We start from the raw sequence: 21,262 nt of genomic DNA, 5'->3' as shown, positions 1-21,262 counted from the left end.
ACATAACACTTCTCATTTAAACCAAAAAGTTCTATTTTGGTCTCCTCCGTCCACAAAACATTTTTCCAATAGCCTTCTGGCTTGTCCATGTGATCTTTAGCAAACTGCAGACAAGCAGCAATGTTCTTTTTGGAGAGCAGTGGCTTTCTCCTTGAAACCCTGCCATGCACACCATTGTTGTTCAGTGTTTTCCTGATGGTGGACTCATGAACATTAACATTAGCCAATGTGAGAGAGGCCTTTAGTTGCTTACAAGTTACCCTGGGGTCCTTTGTGACCTCGCCGACTATTACACGCCTTACTCTTGGAGTGATCTTTGTTGGTCGACCACTCCTGGGGAGGGTAATATTGGTCTTGAATTTCCTCCATTTGTACACAATCTGTCTGACTGTGGATTGGTGGAGTCCAAACTCTTTAGAGATGGTTTTGTAACCTTTTCCAGCCTGATGAGCATCATCAACACTTTTTCTGAGGTCCTCAGAAATCTCCTTTGTTTGTGCCATGATACACTTCCACAAACATGCGTTGTGAAGATCAGACTTTGATAGATCCCTGTTCTTTAAATAAAACAGGGTGCCCACTCACACCTGATTGTCATCCCATTGATTGGAAACACCTGACTCTAATTTCACCTTCAAATTAACTGTTGATCCTTAAGGTTCACATACTTTTGCCACTCACAGATATGTAATATTGGATCATTTTCCTCAATAAATAAATGACCAAGTATAATATTTTTGTCTCATTTGTTTAACTGGGTTCTCTTTATCTACTTTTAGGACTTGTGTGAAAATCTGATGCTGTTTTAGGTCATATTTATGGAGAAATATAGAAAATTCTAAAGGGTTCACAAACTTTCAAGCACCACTGTAACTGAAACTAGTGTGAGGAACAAAGATTAAGCAAGGTCAGAAAAACAAGTTGTAAGCATGCCAAGCAAATATCTCTATGTTGATTAAAGGTGGGGAAAGATCCTATAATTTTAACAGGGGTGTTTAGATTTTTTTTTTTTATATCCACTGCACGTTTTATAGAAATCATTGAAATATAAATTGGAATAAGAACAGGAGACAGGCTTTTTTTTTTAAATCTTGGCCAGTTTCTGCTTACCACTCTGGATATATGGTGCTTCTTAAATAAATCTGGAATGGCAGTTTCATGAGAATTTCTACAACTTGTATGAGAAGCTATAAATGATTCTGTAAAGTTTGTAAAGAGAGGGGTTAGCAGTCAAAACTAGTGACGTATAAAATCCAGAGGAATCCTTTTTGCACTGTTCATTATACTTTTTCTAAGAGTTTCTGGCAAACTATCATTTGATTTGGGTACATAATACCTATCTGTAGTAACTATTGAACAACAAAACCAATTAAAGCCGCAAGCGGCCTCGACGGGCCCTCGCGCCAGCGGCCAAGGGGGGCGGGGGCATGCATCCCCGCGAAAAACCATCCACAGCTTCTTCGGCAAGAGAAATTACACCCACAATGGCGTAAATAGAAGATGAGATATAGTTTTTTGAAGAATAAACTTTTTGGTTTTTCCCATGTCAGTAGGTGGCGCTATGCTGTACATGAGCGATAATGAGTTGGAAAAATAAGTGTCTACAACAGCAACGTACTATCACAAGGTAGTGGTGTGAAGGAAAAGCATTATGGAATTATTTACCAAAAACCCGTTTTGGAGCAATTGCGTCGGCCAAAAACAGCGCCCCCCATGGACGAAAATTCCCAAAATGTGGTATACATGACATGGGAGGTAGTAAGAGGGTGGCCGTGAAGTTTGACCAAATTTGAGGAAAGATTGGATTTTTTGCCCAGAAATAGCGCCCCCAGTGGCGAAACATCACAGAAATTGGGTAACATGTCAGAACCCCCATGACTGATTTGCGTGTGAAGAATGAGCAGTTTTGAGCAATTAGAAGATTTGTTATGAATTTTTAAGCATGTAAAAATCTGCATTGAAAATTGATTGACGTATAACTTCTGAACGGTTTATGCTACGTGAAACGTATGTAGCAACTTTTGTCAGCCATGTCTGTAGATGATGTGTATCAATTTTGGTGACGTTCCTATGAACGGTCTAGGAGGAGTTGTGCCGTCTTCGTGGCCATGCATTTCGCACAAAAGTGAAATTACCTCACTTCCTGTGGGGCGTGGCTAATGCATTGGCATTACATTTTTGTCCGGCTTAGTGAGATACATATGCGTACCAAAGGGCATGCCACTAATACAAACTACATGGCAACCAGGCACATTAATGCGAGAGGCAAAAATCACAACACGTTAGGGGGCGCTATAGAGGCCCCGAGGCCCGCCTGGATCTGGGCTTCTGGTTCTCAGTAGCGGTGGCAGTCCATGAAAAAGGGGCAAAATTTCGAGCATTGTCGACCATGGCAAGCGCCCCAAAAAGGGTCTTGTAAAGAGTTTGCTTGCCAAGTTTGACAAATCAGAAGCTGCAATATCATTTTTGCCATAACTAGCACCCCCAGTGGCGAAAGTGTACAAAATTTGGCGTATATGTCAGGTGAGCTATGAAGAGTTTGCGTATGAAGTTTGATGACAATTGAGTAAATAGAAGATGAGATATAGATTTTTGAAGAATAAATTTTTTGGTTTTTCCCATGTCAGTAGGTGGCGCTATGCTGTACATGAGCGATTATGAGATGGAAAAATAAGTGTCCACAACAGCAACCTACTATCACAAGGTAGTGGTGTGAAGGAAAAGCATTATGGAATTATTTACCAAAAACCCGTTTTTGAGAAATTGCGTCGGCCAGAAACAGCGCCCCCCATGGACGAAAATTCCCAAAATGTGGTATACATGACATGGGAGGTAGTAAGAGGGAGGCCGTGAAGTTTGACCAGATTTGAGGAAAGATTGGATTTTTTGCCCAAAAATAGCGCCCCCAGTGGCGAAATATCACAGAAATTGGGTAACGTCAGAAGCCCAATGAGTGATTAGCGTGTGAAGTATGAGCAGTGTTGAGCAATTAGAAGATTTGTTATGAATTTTTTAGCATGTAAAATTTTGAAGTGAAAATTGATTGACGTAGAACTTCTGAACGGTTTATGCTACGTGAAACGTATTTAGTAACTTTTGTCAGCCATGTCTGTAGATGATGTGTATCAATTTTGGTGACATTCCTATGAACGGTCTAGGAGGAGTTGCGCCGTCTTCGTGGCCATGCATTTCGCACAAAAGTGAAATTACCTCACTTCCTGTTGGGCGTGGCTAATGCATTGGCATTACATTTTTGTCCGGCTTAGTCAGATACATAGGCCTACCAAATGGCATGCCACTACTACAAACTATACGGCAACCAGGCACCTTAATGCGGGAGGCCAAAATCACAACGACTTAGGGGGCGCTATAGAGGCCCTGAGCCCCGGCCAAGTTTGGGCTTTTGGTTCTGAGTAGCGGTGGCAATTCTCGGAACTGGCGCCAAATTTCGTGCGTTTTCGCCCATGGCAAGCGCCCCGAAAATGGCCCAACAGCGGAGAAAAATAAAGAAGAAGACGGAAGAATAATAATAATAGTGAACTCTTACAAGAACAATAGGGCCTTCGCCCAGTAGGGCTCGGGCCCTAACAAGAGACATTTAAAAAGTTGCTTCCATTTTGAAATTCTCTTCTTGTTTTGTGAAACAATTATCATTATAATTGTATAGCTTCCCTGAAATCTGAGGTAAAGAGTAGATAAGTAGCTTTACCAGCGAACAAATAGCATTTTTTCCTTTTACTGTTAACACATCATTTATTTTATTCAAGAGAACTGTTCCCTTTCTTTGAAACTTTTACTACCTGATGAAAGACACATCTGGCCCATGAACAGTAAGTCTTTTCAGTCCAAGAGGCTTTTTGCATTGGAGACGAGAGTGGAGCCAGTTTTCACTTAAATATATGTTGAATGGTGGCATGCTGACTGCTGAAATGTGAAAATGCCAGTTGACTGGGACTTGCCAGTTGCCGCAAAAGAACTTTTCCCTATCTTATGGGTAATTGTATGAATGTGCTTATGGAGACATGCCACAAAATATGACTGGGAATCAAGTGTATAGTAGAATATCCTACATGAATGTTTTCACATTCGTGTGAGATCTAAATGTGTGAAATAATCTTTTATTTTATTTATTAAACATGCATATAACATAATGCCTTAAATTATGCTTTTCTCTGATTGGTGTATATTTGAAGTAAAATATTTGAACATGTATGTTACTGACCAATAATTGATGAGAGAACTGATTACAGCTGACCACTGATATCTTCACATTTTATGCATATACCATTTCCCTATGTGCAGAAATCCTCCAAAGATGTATTGATTGTATATTAATGAATCACAGGGAGGATCACGTCTACGTCATAAAACAGTGTGAGCAGCTTCAAAATGCATGTCATTGTAGCCTGATTACCTTTGCTTTTGTAGCCTGGTTACCTTTTGGTTAGACCAAGATGGCAACACGTGAACAATGTGAGACTCAGCCTCTCTCCAGATTTTGTGAATTAGCAGTGTTTTATCTGCTCCTTACTGGACTGTTCATTCAGTATGGCACTGCTTTAACATCTTACAGCAGACAGGAGCTCTTGGACATTGGATCATGAAATTCCAATAGTTTTATCGCCAGTCTTCGACTCATCCCGGAGATCTCCAGAACACCGGAGGCTGCTCACTCTTTCCAGCTGGGTGGAAGTGCTCGCAGACTGCATCGAAACTGTAAGCAAAGGTGGGGTAAGCGAGGGGGGTTATGAGCTAAGCTAAAGCTAATACTGCATCAGCTCCCTTTACCCAGAATTAGGGCCCGAGCCCTATGGGCGAAGGCTCTATTGTTCTTGTAAGAGTTCACTATTATTATTTCTTCCGTCTTCTTCTTCTTCTTCTTTATTTTTCTCCGCTGTTGGGCCATTTTCGGGGCGCTTGCCATGGGCGAAAACGCACGAAACTTGGCACCACTTCCGAGAATTGCCACCGCTACTCAGAACCAAAAGCCCAAACTTGGCCGGGGCTCAGGGCCTCTATAGCGCCCCCTAAGTCGTTGTGATTTTGGCCTCCCGCATTAAGGTGCCTGGTTGCCATATAGTTTGTAGTACTGGCATGCCATTTGGTATGCATATGTATCTCACTAAGCCGGACAAAAATGTAATGCCAATGCATTAGCCACGCCCAACAGGAAGTGAGGTAATTTCACTTTTGTGCGAAATGCATGGCCACGAAGACGGCGCAACTCCTCCTAGACCGTTCATAGGAATGTCACCAAAATTGATACACATCATCTACAGACATGGCTGACAAAAGTTACTAAATACGTTTCACGTAGCATAAACCATTCAGAAGTTATATGTCAATCAATTTTCACTTCAAAATTTTACATGCTAAAAAATTCATAACAAATCTTCTAATTGCTCAAAACTGCTCATACTTCACACGCTAATCACTCATTGGGCTTCTGACCTGTTACCCAATTTCTGTGATATTTTGCCACTGGGGGCGCTATTTTTGGGCAAAAAAATCCAATCTTTCCTCAAATTTGGTCAAACTTCACGGCCTCCCTCTTACTACCTCCCATGTCATGTATACTACATTTTGGGAATTTTCGTCCATGGGGGGCGCTGTTTTTGGCCCACGCAATTGCTCCAAAACGGGTTTTTGGTAAATAATTCCATAATGCTTTTCCTTCACACCACTACCTTGTGATTGTACGTTGCTGTTGTAGACACTTATTTTTCCAACTCATTATCGCTCATGTACAGCATAGCGCCACCTACTGACATGGGAAAAACCAAAAAATGTATTCTTCAAAAATCTATATCTCATCTTCTATTTACTCAATTGTCATCAAACTTCATACGCAAACTCTTCATAGCTCGCCTGCCATATACGCCAAATTTTGTGCACTTTCGCCCCTGGGGGTGCTGATTATGGCAAAAATGATATTGCAGCTTCTGATTTGTCACACTTGGCAAGCAAACTCTTTTCAAGACCCTTTTTGGGGCGCTTGCCATGGTCGACAACGCACGAAATTTGGCTCCTTTTCCTTAGACTGCCACTGCTACTGAGAACCAGAAGCCCAGATCCAGGCGGGCCTCAGGGCCTCTATAGCGCCCCCTAACTCGTTGTGCTTTTGGCCTCCCGCATTAAGGTGCCTGGTTGCCATGTTGTTTGTAGTAGTGGCATGCCATTTTGTACACATATGTATCTCACTAACCCGGACATAAATGTATTGCCAATGCATTAGCCACGCCCAACAGGAAGTGAGGTAATTTCACTTTTGTGCGAAATGCATGGCCACGAAGACGGCGCAACTCCTCCTAGACCGTTCATAGGAATGTCACCAAAATTGATACACATCATCTACAGACATGGCTGACAAAAGTTACTAAATACGTTTCACGTAGCATAAACCGTTCAGAAGTTATACGTCAATCAATTTTCAGTGCAAAATTTTACATGCTTAAAAATTCATAACAAATCTTCTAATTGCTCAAAACTGCTCATACTTCACACGCAAATCACTCATTGGGCTTCTGACATGTTACCCAATTTCTGTGATATTTCACCACTGGGGGCGCTATTTTGGGGCGAAAAATCCAATCTTTCCTCATACTTGGTCAAACTTCACGGCCACCCTCTTACTACCTCCCATGTCATGTATACCACAATTTGCCACGCCCAACAGGAAGTGAGGTAATTTCACTTTTGTGCGAAATGCCTGGCCACGAAGACGGCGCAACTCCTCCTAGACCGTTCATAGGATTGTCACCAAAATTGATACACATCATCTACAGACATGGCTGACAAAAGTTACTAAATACGTTTCACGTAGCATAAACCGTTCAGAAGTTACACGTCAATCAATTTTCAATGCAAAATTTGACATGCTTAAAAATTCATAACAAATCTTCTAATTGCTCAAAACTGCTCATACTTCACACGCAAATCACTCATTGGGCTTCTGACATGTTACCCAATTTCTGTGATATTTCACCACTGGGGGCGCTATTTTGGGGTGAAAAATCCAATCTTTCCTCGTATTTGGTCAAACTTCACGGCCACCCTCTTACTACCTCCCATGTCATGTATACCACATTTTGGGAATTTTCGTCCATGGGGGGCCCTGTTTTTGGCCGACGCAGTGGCTCCAAAACGGGTTTCTGGTTAATAATTCCATAATGCTTTTCCTTCACACCACTACCTTGTGATAGTACGTTGCTGTTGTAGACACTTATTTTTCCAACTCTTAATCGCTCATGTACAGCATAGCGCCACCTACTGACATGGGAAAAACCAAAAAATTTATTCTTCAAAAATCTATATCTCATCTTCTATTTACTCAATTGTCATCAAACTTCATACCCAAACTCTTCATAGCTCACCTGACATATACGCCAAATTTTGTGCACTTTCGCCCCTGGGGGTGCTGGTTATGGCAGAAATGATATTGCAGCTTCCGATTTGTCAACCTTGGCAAGCAAACTCTTGACAAGACCCTTATTGGGGCGCTTTGCATGGTCGACAACGACCGAAATTTGGCTCCTTTTTCTCAGACTGCCACCGCTACTGAGAACCAGAAGCCCAGATCCAGGCGGGCCTCAGGGCCTCTATAGCGCCCCCTAACGTGTTGTGATTTTTGCCTCTCGCACGCCATTGTGGGTGTAATGTCTCTTGCCGAAGAAGCTGTGGAAGGTTTTTCGCGGGGACGCATGCCCCCGCCCCCCTTGGCCGCTGGCGCGAGGGCCCGTCGAGGCCGCTTGCGGCTTTAATTTTCCTTGCTATTGTCCGGTCTCTGGCAAACAAAATGGATTAACTACGACTCTGCATCACTAACAGTGAATGGATTATGGACTCCAACATCATGATCTTTACAGAGACATGGTTAAACAGCAGTTTTCCGGACAGTGCTATTGAGTTAGCAGGACACCACACTCACCATGCAGAGAGGACTGTAGATGGCTCTGGCAAAAACAGAGGCGGAGGTTTGTGCATTTATATAAATAGAGCTTGGTGTACAAACTCTGTTATCGCTGAGAGACATTGCTCACTTAATGTGGAGTTTCTCATGTAGACCTTTTTATCTTCCAAGAGAACTCACATCAGTTATAGTTACTGCTGTATATACACCACCAGATGCTAATGCTAAGCTTGCAATGGGAGAATTGCATGCAGCCATTAGCAAACAGCAGGAAATGCACCCAGAGGCTGCCTTTATCTTTGTGGGTGACTTTAATCACTCCAACTTGAAGACAGTACTTCCCAGACTGCATCAATATGTTACCTGCCACACAAGAGGAAATAAGACACTGGACCATGTTTACTCCAACACAGCTGGAGCTTACAAAGTTACACCCCTCCCCCATATAGGACGGTCAGATCACCTTTCTTTGTTTCTCACCCCTAAGTACTCACCACTCATCCAACATGTGAAACCCATAGTGAAGACACAAGTGTGGCCAGAGGGGACAGACTCTGTGCTGCAGGACCAGTTAAAACACACAGACTGGAATATGTTTGCCATTCAAGCAACCTGTCACTCCCACACAGACATCGAGAGCTATGCTTCCTCTGTACTGGACTACATCTCCACCACCATGGACAGTGTCACCACCCAGAAATTGATCACCTTGTACCCAAATCAGAAACCCTGGATGAACAGAGATGTCCGTCTATTGCTGAAAGCCCACAATACTGCCTTCAGATCAGATGTACAAGCCTACAGTACAACCAGAGCTGACCTGAAGCATGGCATCAAGGCGGCCAAGCACTGCTACAAACAGAAGGTTGAGGAGCATTTCTCCAACTCCAACCCCAGACATATGTGACAAGGCATTCAGGTCATTAGTGACTACAAGTCCAACAACCCTTCCCTCCCATCCTCTGATATCTCCTTTCTCAATGAGCTCAACAATTTCTATGCTCGGTTTGAGAAGGACAACCAGGAGTCTGCATCCAGGGCAAGGCTGACTGTAGACCACCAACCCCTAACACTCCCCCCCACTGATGTCAAAGCAGTGCTGAGCAGGATCAATCCACACAAAGCTGCAGGCCCTTATGGTATCCTCAGACGTGTGCTCAGACCATGTGCCGGGGAGCTGGCGGGGGTCCTGACAGACTTATTCAACATGTCTTTGGCCCATGCTGTTGTTCCGACCTGCTTCAAGACCACCTCCATTGTGCCAGTACCAAAAGACTCCACTCCAGCATGTCTCAATGACTACCATACCGTAGCACTCACCCCCATCATTACAAAGTGTTTAGAGCAGCTGGTCCTATCACATCTCCAATCCTGTCTTCCCCCCCCACCCTGGACCCCCACCAATTTGCCTACTGCAAGAACAGGAGCACAGAAGATGCAGTCTCCATAGCACTGCACTCTGTCCTCTCTCACCTGGACAATGGCAACACATATGTCTGAATGATGTTCATAGACTTCAGTTCAGCACTTAACACTGTCATCCCCTCTAAGCTCACCACCAAACTCACAGATCTGGGCATCAGTGCTCCTATCTGCAACTGGTTGTTGGATTTTCTAACCAACAGGCCCGAACATGTTCATTTAGACCATCACTGCTCCTCCACCCTCATCCTAAACACCGGCGTACCACAAGGCTGTTTGATGAGCCTGTTCCTCTACTCCCTTTTTACTCATGACTGCAGACCTGTACATTACACTAACACCATCATCAAGTTTGTGGATGACACCACAGTGATAGGCCTCATCAAGGACAACAATGAGTCAGCCTACAGGGAGGAGGTGGACCACCTGGTTGTGTGGTGCAGCGAGAACAATCTGCTGCTCAATACCAATCAGACCAAGGAGCTCATCGTGGACTTCAGGAGGAATGCTCACACACACACATCAATGGTGCAGCAGTGGAGTGTGTGACCAGCTTCAAATTCCTGGGGATCCATATCTTGCAGGACCTCACCTGGACAACCAACTGCTTCAACCTGTTCAAGAAGTGTCTCTTTTTCTTGAGGACTCTGAAGAAAAACGACCTCTCTTCAGACATCCTGGTGAACTTCTACCGCTGTACCATCAAGAGCATCCTAACCAACTGTATTACAGTCTCATATAGGAACTGCTCTAACCCTAACCCTGCCCTAACCAGAAGGCACTGCAGAGGGTGGTGAAAATTGCCCAGCATGTCGTGGGAGCCTCACTTCCTGCTATTGAGGACATCTACAGGAAGCGATGTCTCAGGAGAGCCATAAACATCAACAAAGACTCCTGCCACCCAGCACACAAACTGTTCACTCTCCTGCCCTCTGGAAGGCACTACAGGAGCCTTCGGACCAAAACCACCAGGTTCAGGAACAGTTTTCTTCCTTCTGCTGTCTCACTGCTGAATACCCCCCCCAGTCCCCCTCCACACACACTCACCCCCACACCCCCAAACAAACAATTGACTTGAATGGACTTTGCTGCACTATCACCATTTGCACTACTGTTTATTCATACCATGTTTTGTATATACTGCAAATATCTATATCATACCATTGCACTATAGTACATTCATATTGCACATTTGTACATACTGTAAATATCTATTATACCATTCCATACCCTGTAATTCCTGTACATTTATATTTGTATATTACACGTTATTTACTGCTATGCATTTCTGGTTAGATGCAATCTGCATTTCGTTGCCTTGTACCTGTGACATGTGCAATGACGACAAAGTTGAGTCTAATCTAATCTTTTGCTGATGTGGGCCATTTAATCATGCTGATATTTAACACAATGGGGTTTAACAAGCAATAGTGCAGCATTGCTCACCTTCCATTAACTCATTCAGTCTCACCACATGGTGCAATCTAATAGCTAGTTTGGTTGTAGAAAAACTAAAAACTATGCTAATAAGAATGTAGAAATGCAGCATGGAAGGAAATGTAACACCTGGATTGTATATAAGCATCATGCTAATGGTGGTTGTGTTTATACACAAATTCTCAGTCCATGACAGATGTGCTGAATGTCAAACCACAACTCTGCAAGATGCTTCTCTGCTGTTGTGTTACAACAGCCACCAACAGTTATTGAAAAGCAATTCAGCTTGATTACTCTATGGCGACTGCTCAAATCAAAGCCAGTTGTGCAGACTTAAAGCAGGAACATCTATAAAGGGGAAATCCCTTACAGTACTGTGGGCTGAGAAATTGGGGTCACTGTCTGGCAAACAAAATATAAAGACTCACCTTGTGAAAGTCAGTAGCATTGTCCAGCAATGCCAGTGACATGAATGAAGCATAGAAGGCCAGGCATTGTGTTGACTTTGGCTGACTAAGTAAGCAAAAGTGATTAATTACTGGTGAATAATGGTCCTCTTTCAGAGTGAATTAACTGCCAGAGCAAGGGTCAAGCCTTGATGACTGATGGGAAATGAGTGTTAGTAATAAAACTGAAAATGTGCATAATTTTTTTTATATTTATTTTCCTTATTGTTTAATGGTATCTTTGTTTAGGCTATGATTGTAATACTTAATGTAAAAATACAAGATGGTGCAAACAAAAACTGACTTCACACCACAGCCTACATTAAGAGTACATCAATAGTCTTATTGGAGCCTTTGTCAAAAATACATCAAGTCAAGTTTATTTATATAGCGCTTTTAACAATAAAAATTGTCGCAAAGCAGCTTTACAGAATTTGAACGACTTAAAACATGAGCTAATTTTGTTCCTAATCTATCCCCAGTGAGCAAGCCTGTGGTGACGGTGGCAAGGAAAAACTCCCTCAGATGACATGAGGAAGAAACCTCGAGAGGAACCAGACTCAAAAGGGAACCCATCCTCATTTGGACAACAACAGACAGCATGACTATAACATTAACAGTTTTAACATGAAGACAGTTTCGTTGATGTTGTAACTCTTCATTGATGGAAACTTGAGTGCAAAACTGTTCATGACAACTGCAGTCCTAAAGTTAGCAAGTCAACTGTAGTCCTCAGCCATAAAAACGTTACTGTAAGAGTCCAGAGCATCCTCCAGGTGTAACCCTCAACTGTCCTCATGGGGCCGTCCTCCACAGGAGCGATGCGATAAAACTCCGACCAGACATGGGGCACCAGGATGGATCAAGCAGGTCTGAGGGGCAGAAGAGGTCAGCATCTCAATCCCAGGACCAACGTGTTATTCTCCTCCTGAACTCTAAGAAGTCCTGAAACAGTTACAATAACTTAAATCTTCTGTACAATACTCTAGTGCAATATCACTTGTCCTGATGTGCAATATTACAATATCACCTTGTCACTTTAACTACAATGTCACTCTAATCATATTGTCATTTTAATTTTATCCACGTGTCATTTTATTTGCCATATTTTATCTGTTGCCTTTTTTTTTTTAAACTTTGTTACTGGTAACAGGCCTGCCAATGTACATAATATGCTGTCCCCCCACCACCACCCATTTTTGTGATTTTATTCTTTTTGTGATTTTATTTTCTTGCTCTTTTAATGTACCGCTCTTCGCCCTTCTAATTGCCCTTCGGGGATAAATAAAGTTTTGTCCAAGTCTAAATCTAAGTCTAAGCTGTGCGTGGAGGTGAGCCCGACTATCTCTAGCTGGTACCTCTCAACCTCCCACACAAGCTCAGGCTCTTTCACCCCCAGCAAAGTGACATTCCATGTCCCAATATCTAGCCACTGTGTTTGGGGATCAGGTCATCAAGGCCCCTGCCTTCGACTGCTGCCCAATCCACACTGCACCGGCCCCCTACAGCTACCTCTGTGGGTGGTGAACCCACAGGAGGTCGGGCCCATGTCACCACTTCAGGCTGAGCCCAGCCGGGCCCCGTGGGCAAAGGCCCAGCCACTAGGTGCTCGCATACGAGCCCCAACCCCGGACCTGTCTCCAGGGTGGGGTCCCAGCTGCGCCATACCAGGTGATGTTATAGTCCTTGATTTTTTTCATTTATGTAAGGGGGTTTGGTGAACTGCTCTTGGTCTGGCCTGTCACCCCTCCTAGAACTGCCACCTTATTGTGGTGGAGGGGTTTATGTGCTTGAATGATCCTAGGAGCTATGTTGTCGGGGGCATTATGCCCCTGTTACGGTTTCCCAAGGCAGACAGGTCCTAGGTGACAGGCCAGACCAAGAGCAGCAGTTAATTTGAAGGTGAAATTACAGTCAGGTGTTTTCAAATCAATGGGATGACAATCAGGTGTGAGTGGGCACCCTGTTTTATTTAAAGAACAGGGATCTATCAAAGTCTGATCTTCACAACACGTTTGTGGAAGTGTATCATGGCATGAACAAAGGAGATTTCTGAGGACCTCAGAAAAAGCATTGTTGATGCTCATCAGGCTGGAAAAGGTTACAAAACCATCTCTAAAGACTTTGGACTCCACCAATCCACAGTCAGACAGATTGCGTACAAATGGAGGAAATTCAAGACCATTGTTACCCTCCCCAGGAGAGGTTGACCAACAAAGATCACTCCAAGAGCAAGGCATGTAATAGTCAGTGAGGCAAGGCAAGGCAAGGCAAGTTTATTTATATAGCACATTTCATACACAATGGCAGTTCAATGTGCTTTACAGAAGTAAAAACAAAAACAGTAAACAATAGAGAAATAAAATTACATAAAATTTTATTTTTATTCTAAAACAATTAATTAAAAGAAAATAAGAATTAAACAATAGTAAAAATAAAATAATAAAAATGAAGTAGTAGTTCAAATAGGATGAGAAGAAAAAAAAAACAACCAAAAAATCCCAGCAGAATAGAATAAAGAATAAAATAGGATAAAGTTAAAGTAAATTTAAAACATGCAGAGAAGTAAAGATTATAAAGAATGTAAAGAAGACAATATTAATTTTTTAACAGAAAGCATCTGAAAACAGCTTGGTCTTTAACCTTGATTTGAAGCTGCCAACAGCAGGAGCATTTTTAATGTCCTCTGGCAGTTGGTTCCATAGCTGTACTGCATAGTAGCTAAAAGCTGCTTCACCACACTTTAACAACTGGTTTTAATAGTAAATTTTGCTGCTGCGATCTGGTAGATCTGATTGGGTTAGGCCGCTGCAACATAGAGAGGTAATTGGGCCCTGTACCATTTAGAGATTTGTATACCAGCAGCAATACTTTAAAGTCAATTCTGTAGCTTACTGGAAGCCAGTGAAGGGACCTTAGAATTGGAGTAATGTGCTCTGTTCTTTTTGTTCGTGTGAGAACCCTCGCCGCTGCATTTTGAACCAGCTGAAGTCGTTTGATGGTCTTTTTTGGCAGGCCTGTGAAAAGGCCATTGCAGTAATCAACCCTACTAGAGATGAAGCCATGTATAAGTTTTTCCAGATCATTTTTTGACACAAGTCCTCTTAGTTTGGAAATGTTTTTTAGGTGATAAAATGCCATTTTAGTGATTGCTTTCATGTGACTGTCAAAGTTTAGCTCGCTGTCAATGAAAACACCAAGATTTTTAACCATTTCTTTAGTTTTAATCCCTTTTGTGTCAAGAATAGTGGTAATCCTGAGTCTTTCATCTTTTTTTCCAAATAGAATTACTTCTGTTTTATCTGTGTTCAACTGGAGAAAATTTTGTGACATCCAGCTATTGATTTGATCGATACACTGGTAGAGACATTCAAGGGGGGCATAATCATTAGGTGATAGAGCAAAATAAATTTGGGTGTCATCTACATAGCAGTGATACAAAATTGAATTTTTATTGATAATTTGCCCAAGTGGGAGCATATAAAGGTTGAAAAGTAATGGTCCAAGAATCGACCCCTGGGGGACACCACAGGTCAAGGACATTGACGTTGAGGAACAATTTCCCAGGGTAACAAAGAAGCTTCTATCTTTTAAGTATGAATTTAACCAATTGATAACAATCCAACCCAATGGTCAAGTCGATATAGCAGTATGTTGTGATCAACAGTATCAAAAGCTACACTGAGGTCCAGTAATACCAGGACCGATGTTTTGCCTGCATCAGTATTAAGACATATGTCATTTATAACTTTAATTAGCGCTGTTTCAGTGCTATGATTGGCACGAAATCCTGACTGAAAATTATCAAAACGGCTGTCTGATATCAAGAAGGCAGTTAATTGATTGAAGACAATTACCCTGAGGTCACAAAGGACCCCAGGGTAATTTCTAAGCAACTGAAGGCCTCTCCCACATTGGCTAATGTTAATGTTCATGAGTCCACCATCAGGAGAACACTGAACAACAATAGTGTGCATGGCAGGGTTGCAAGGAGAAAGCCACTGCTCTCCAAAAAGAACATTGCTGCTCATCTGCAGCTTGCTAAAGATCACATGGACAAGCCAGAATGCTATTGGAAAAATGTTATGTGGATGGATGAAACCAAAATAGAACTTTTTGGTTTAAATGAGAAGCGTTATGTTTGGAGAAAGGAAAAACACTGCATTCCAGCATAAGAACCTTATCCCATCTGTGAAACATGGTGGTGGTAGTATCACAGTTTGGGCCTGTTTTGCTGCATCTGGGCCAAGATGACTTGCCATCATTGATGGAACAATGAATTCTGAATTATACCAGCGAATTCTAAAGGAAAATGTCAGGACATCTGTCCATGAACTGAATCTCAAGAGAAGGTGGGTCATGCAGCAAGACAATGACCCTAAGCACACAAGTTGTTCTACCAAAGAATGGCTCAAGAAGAATAAAAGTTAATGTTTTGGAATGGCCAAGTCAAAGTCCTGACCTTAATCCAATCCAAATGTTGTGGAAGGACCTGAAGCGAGCAGTTCATGTGAGGAAACCCACCAACATCCCAGAGTTGAAGCTGTTCTGTATGGAGGAACAGGCTAAAATCCCTCCAAGCCGGTGTGCAGGACTGATCAACAGTTACCAGAAACCTTTAGTTGCAGTAATTGCTGCACAAGGGGGTCACGCCAGATACTGAAAGCGAATGTTCACATACTTTTGCTACTCACAGATATGTAATATTGGATCATTTTCCTCTATAAATAAAGAAGAATAAACCTTTATTCGTCACATGCACACTTCAAGCACAGTAAAATTCATCCTCTGCATTTAACCCATCTGAAGCAGTGAACACACACGCACACACTTGGAGCAATGGGCAGCCACACCAGAGTGCCCAAGGAGCAGTCATGGGTCAGGTACCTTGCTCAAGGGCACCTCAGCCCAAGGCCACCCCACATCAACCTAACAGAAACATGGCAGCAGAAGCTGTGAGTGGTTCGGCAGGCTCCACTGATGAGCAGAAAATACCTAACACTGCTGTTTATAATCACCTCTCATTTTTTGTAACTCTTTTCTGGGTGTTTAGCGAGCTACTGCAATTATCCATCAAATGGTGCAGCAAAGACAAAGGTAAATCTGAACAAGGCAATATTGGTCTCTACCTCCTCACCTGCATTTTTTTTTTATTAGGCCTACTGATGCCAACGTTTATCTGTAACGTACCGAAGCCTCTTGCTGCAAAAGCACAATATTTTCACAATATTACTGCTGATCCACTGGGCATTCTAACAGAAAAAAAACACAATTGAATCATTTCAGATTTGGTTATGTAACAGTGTTTACATGGATTCTCAAGGATGGCTGGGCTCAGGTCCTTATGCCAGCCCGTAAAATCATCACCAGGCAGAAGACCAGCCCGTCATCAGCCAAAACTCTATTACTGCTACTACTGATACTATCAGGAGATGTCCATTTAAATCCTGGACCTCTTTGCCATTTAGAGGCTGACCCAACAGCGCAAAATATCATCCCAGCTCACTCAGAACCATCGGTCGTGATTACACCCATTAGACCTGTTCTGACTTGTACAAATTCCATGCAACTCACCCTGACTTTGGGGCCAGATGGTGTCTGTCGTGGTGGAGACGTGGCAGGTGGATCTGCCCTTGGGGGTTGATTGGCCGAGGGGAACATTTGTCAGCGGGGCTCTCGTTAAGTCGTGGACGGGGGAACAGGCGAGCCTGGCGGTCGTCATTGGAAATGGTGAGCCAAGGGATCAGATGTCCACTGGCGCTCTTGGAGAGGCCACTGGGTTCGTGTGGTGGTCACGGTCGTGTCCTCCGATCTCAGAGAGGAGTACAGAGCCATGTCATCCAGAGCTCGTGGCTGCTTCGGCTGAAGTGGCGTTTGAACAACTCGGGACTACTGGCACGGTGGTGGGTCGCACAGACCTACACGACATCCCATCAACCATGGAATATTACCCTCACGATGAACCAACTGTAACAATTAACGAATGCCAACAAGGACGGTGTCACGTGAGTGCTAAAAATCATTTAGCCAATTGCGCAGTTTTAAAACAGAGACAGACAAGATTTTTCCAAACCATGAATCATGCCCAAATTATTTGGAACTCTGACACAAAACCCAATGGAATTTTGGGAGGTCACATAAATGTCAGAAGTATATTACCAAAAATGGATCAGATACAGAACTTACTTATGGAGTCTAACCTGGATTTTTTGTGTATATCTGAGACTTGGTTGACTAGTAATATTCCTACCGACCTAATTAACATACCAGGATACTCATGTTACAGGAAAGATAGGCCCAAGGGAAGGGGAGGGGGTGTTTTGATTTATATTAGGGAACAGTTTAAGATTTCACAGCTCGATTTAAATGTGAACCTGGAGAGTTTAGGATTGAATGTAATTCTCTCCCCAAATATGAAATTCAGTATAGTTGTGCTTTATAATCCTCCATCTTTTGATGTGAATTTCTATAATGAATCGAAAAGTATTTTGTTTATTGTTGATAACTCCTGTGAATGTATGTTGTTTGGGGATTTTAACATTAACTGGACAGATAAAAAGGGAAAAACAAAACTAAAATCAATTATGGAAAAATTTAAATACAAACAGCTGATTGATAGACCTACATGAGTTACTAGAAAGAGTGAAACTCTTATAGATCTGTTTTTTACAAATAGGCCAGAGAGAATAATAAAAACAAATCTTATTACTGGCCTCTCAGAACATAATATGAAACTGATTATAAGAAAGCTAACTAAAAAATGCCTAGTTTATCATAAAATAGAAAATCACACTTTAAAAACCGGAATTCCTAAGCCAAAAATGTCTGACTTTGAACGTGATTTGAAGGAAGTCAACTGGGAAAGGGTAACTAAAGTGTCAGATATAGACCATAGTACAAATACTTTTGCATCTATTCTTCATGACACAATTAGCAAGCATACAAAAACCTGGAAAAGTAAACCTAAGAAAAAGTCTCTTCCATGGTTTAACAGTGACATCCTTCAGCTCACCAGAGAGCGGGATCTTGCTCTTAAAAAGTCTTTAATTACTAAAACCAGTACTGACCATTTTATTTACACTAGTTTAAGGAATAAAAGTAGTATCTGAGTTACGGAAAGCAAAGACAAATCATTTTCATAAACTCATTGAAGAAGCCAATGGCCACAGTTCTAAATTGTGGCAACATATAAATAGACTAACCAACTCAAGTAAGCACAAGCACCCTACAATAAACAGCCTTAAAATATGCAGTGGATTCACTGAGAGCAATGAGTCAATTGCAAATGGTTTTAATTTTTTTTTTATTGAATCTGTGAAAGAATTAGCAAGCTATTTTAAATCTACTGAACTACCTCCTGCTGAGTTTGGTTATGATAACGCAAACTCCTTCTACATAAAAGAAGTATCCTATGATAAAGTTAAGAAAGTGATTGCAAACCTGAGCAACTCTATGACGAAGGATAACCATAACTTAAATACTGCATTTATCAAGAAACATCAGAGCTGTCTGTTGGAACCAATTACTTACTTAGTAAATGTGTCAATTCAAATAAATAGGTTCCCAGAGAGCTGGAAAACTGCAATAATTACTCCAGTTTATAAATCAGGAGAAAAGGACTTAGCAAGTAACTACAGGCCTATTGCCATCCTCCTGGTAGTCTCAAAAGTACTAGAGAAGATTGTAGCCAAGCAATTATTGGAGCACTTAGAGTCTAACCAACTGCTCTATTCACAGCAATTTGGATTTAGACAAAAATACTCCACAGAATCAGCAAATTGTTATCTGCTCGAGAAGATCAAAGCTTCTCTTGATAAAGGAAATGTTGTAGGGGCAGTGTTCTTGGATTTAAAAAAGGCCTTTGACACTGTTAACCACAATGTTTTACTTAATAAATTAAATCAGTTCAAAATGTCACCTGAAGCTTTAAATCATACTTGGGGGGGGGGGGGGGGGGGGGACAGCAGTGTGTCAGGGTTAATGGGATGAAGTCAAATATGTATGCAAACAGCATGGGGGTACCACAAGGATCTGTGCTTGGTCCACTGCTGTTCTCAATGTACATCAATGACTTACCAAGCTGCTGCCCAGGTGTCAACTGCCAGATGTATGCTGATGACATGATTATTTGTGTGTCTATTAAAACACCCAGCTTGGCGGGCAAGCATCTGACGCAGGCTCTATCACACATCTCTGAATGGCTTGAGTTATCAAACCTAACTCTTAATGTTAAAAAAAAAAAAAAAAAGTGTCCATATGCTTTTCCATGTATAACAGGCCTGTTCATGATGTATTTGAGGTTAGGATTAAGGAGGAATTCATTGGAAGTGGTAAATGAGGTTAAGTATCTAGGTATTATCCTGGACAAACACTTAAAATTTGATAGTCAGGTTCAGTACATTTGTAATAAGGTCAGACCAAACCTGAACTGTTTTCGTTTTATTAGAAGGAACTTGTCACATCAAGCTGCAAAATTATATATGCATGCAATATCACAACATGGTCGCAGGTTTCTGCAACTACTATGAAACCCATAGTTTCAATATACAAGCAAGCCATAAAAATTATGAACCAGAAACCAGTGAAATGGCATCATTGGCGCATATTAAGGAAACACAACCTTTTCACTTTTTAAAATGTTATTAATTTTAGTACTCTTACATTCCTTTTTAAATGTCTAAATAACCATGTGTCAACACAGTTTTCTGAAATGGTCATCAAGTGTCAGAGCTCTCATAGAGCGGTCACACAGGCTTCCACCTGTGGTGATTGTCTAGTCTCAAGATGCAAGACTTCTTTCTGCCAGTCTGCTCTCTCTGTAAGGGGGGCTAAACTTTGGAACTCTTTACCTACTGAGCTCAAACTAGAGACCAATATAAATGTTTTTAACAAAGGACTTAAACAATGGTTAAAATCTACACAACAGTGTTCGCATGAATTCTCTTAACAGATTAATTGCTAGGCGGCACGGTGGTGTAGTGGTTAGCACTGTCGCCTCACAGCAAGAAGGTCCAGGTTCGAGCCCCGTGGCCGGCAAGGGCCTTTCTGTGCGGAGTTTGCATGTTCTCTGCGTGGGTTTCCTCCAGGTGCTCCGGTTTCCCCCCACAGTCCAAAGACATGCAGGTTAGGTTAACTGGTGACTCTAAATTGACCGTAGGTGTGAATGTGAGTGTGAATGGTTGTCTGTGTCAGCCCTGTAATGACCTGGCGACTTGTCCAGGGTGTACCCCGCCTTTCACCCGTAGTCAGCTGGGATAGGATCCAGCTTGCCTGCGACCCTGTAGAACAGGATAAAGCAGCTACAGATAATGAGATGAGATTAATTGCTTGATCATATTGCTTTTGTTTTGTAGCTTCTGTATGAACCAAATATTGAAAAAATGCTTGCATTCTCTTTTTTCCTTCTTGTTTTTCCCTTTTCTTATTCTTTATATTTCATTTGTTCAGTCTTTTCAAAGCCTGCTGTGGACTGGTGTTGCGAATTATCACTTGTGCTAAAACAAACAATGCATCTGGTTTGTCCAATGTAATTGCTATGTCCACATCAAATAAACATTTAAATAAATAAACTGCATGGTCTTTGGATTGTGGGGGAAACCGGAGCACCCAGAGGAAACCCACACAGACAACAACATGCAAACTCCACACAGAAAGGCCCTCACCGGCCGCTGGGTTCGAACCCAGAACCTTCTTGCTGTGAGGCAACCGTGCTAACCACTAGACCACCATGCCACCCAATAAAAGCAACTTCCGTCAAGGATGGGATATGAACCCATGCGTGCAGCGCACAACGGATTAGCAGTCCATCACCTTAACCACTCAGCCACCTTGTCCTCATGACCAAGTATAATATTTTTGTCTCATTTGTTTAACTGGGTTCTCTTTATCTACTTTTAGGACTTGTGTGAAAATCTGATGATGTTTTAGGTCATATTTATGCAGAAACAGAGAAAATTCTAAAGGGTTCACAAACTTTCAGGCACCACTGTGTGTGTATATATATCAGTGGCGACTGGTGGTCATAAAAATAGGGGAGGACAGTGAGTGA

At 42.1% G+C, this 21,262-nt stretch overlaps 1 non-coding gene across 1 annotated transcript; it reads right to left on the bottom strand.

Annotated features, from left to right (window-relative positions):
* Positions 1–20,965: 20,965 nt before the first annotated feature.
* On the bottom strand, positions 20,966–21,047 carry trnas-gcu (transfer RNA serine (anticodon GCU)). The gene has a single exon. It is a non-coding gene; the product is annotated as a tRNA-Ser (tRNA).
* Positions 21,048–21,262: the final 215 nt, after the last annotated feature.

The sequence above is a fragment of the Neoarius graeffei genome, chromosome 3 (genome assembly GCF_027579695.1).
Source record: "Neoarius graeffei isolate fNeoGra1 chromosome 3, fNeoGra1.pri, whole genome shotgun sequence".
Taxonomy (NCBI): Eukaryota; Metazoa; Chordata; class Actinopteri; order Siluriformes; family Ariidae; genus Neoarius; species Neoarius graeffei.
Note: the sequence above shows the minus strand (reverse complement) of the source record. Positions and strands in the feature narration are given on the sequence as shown.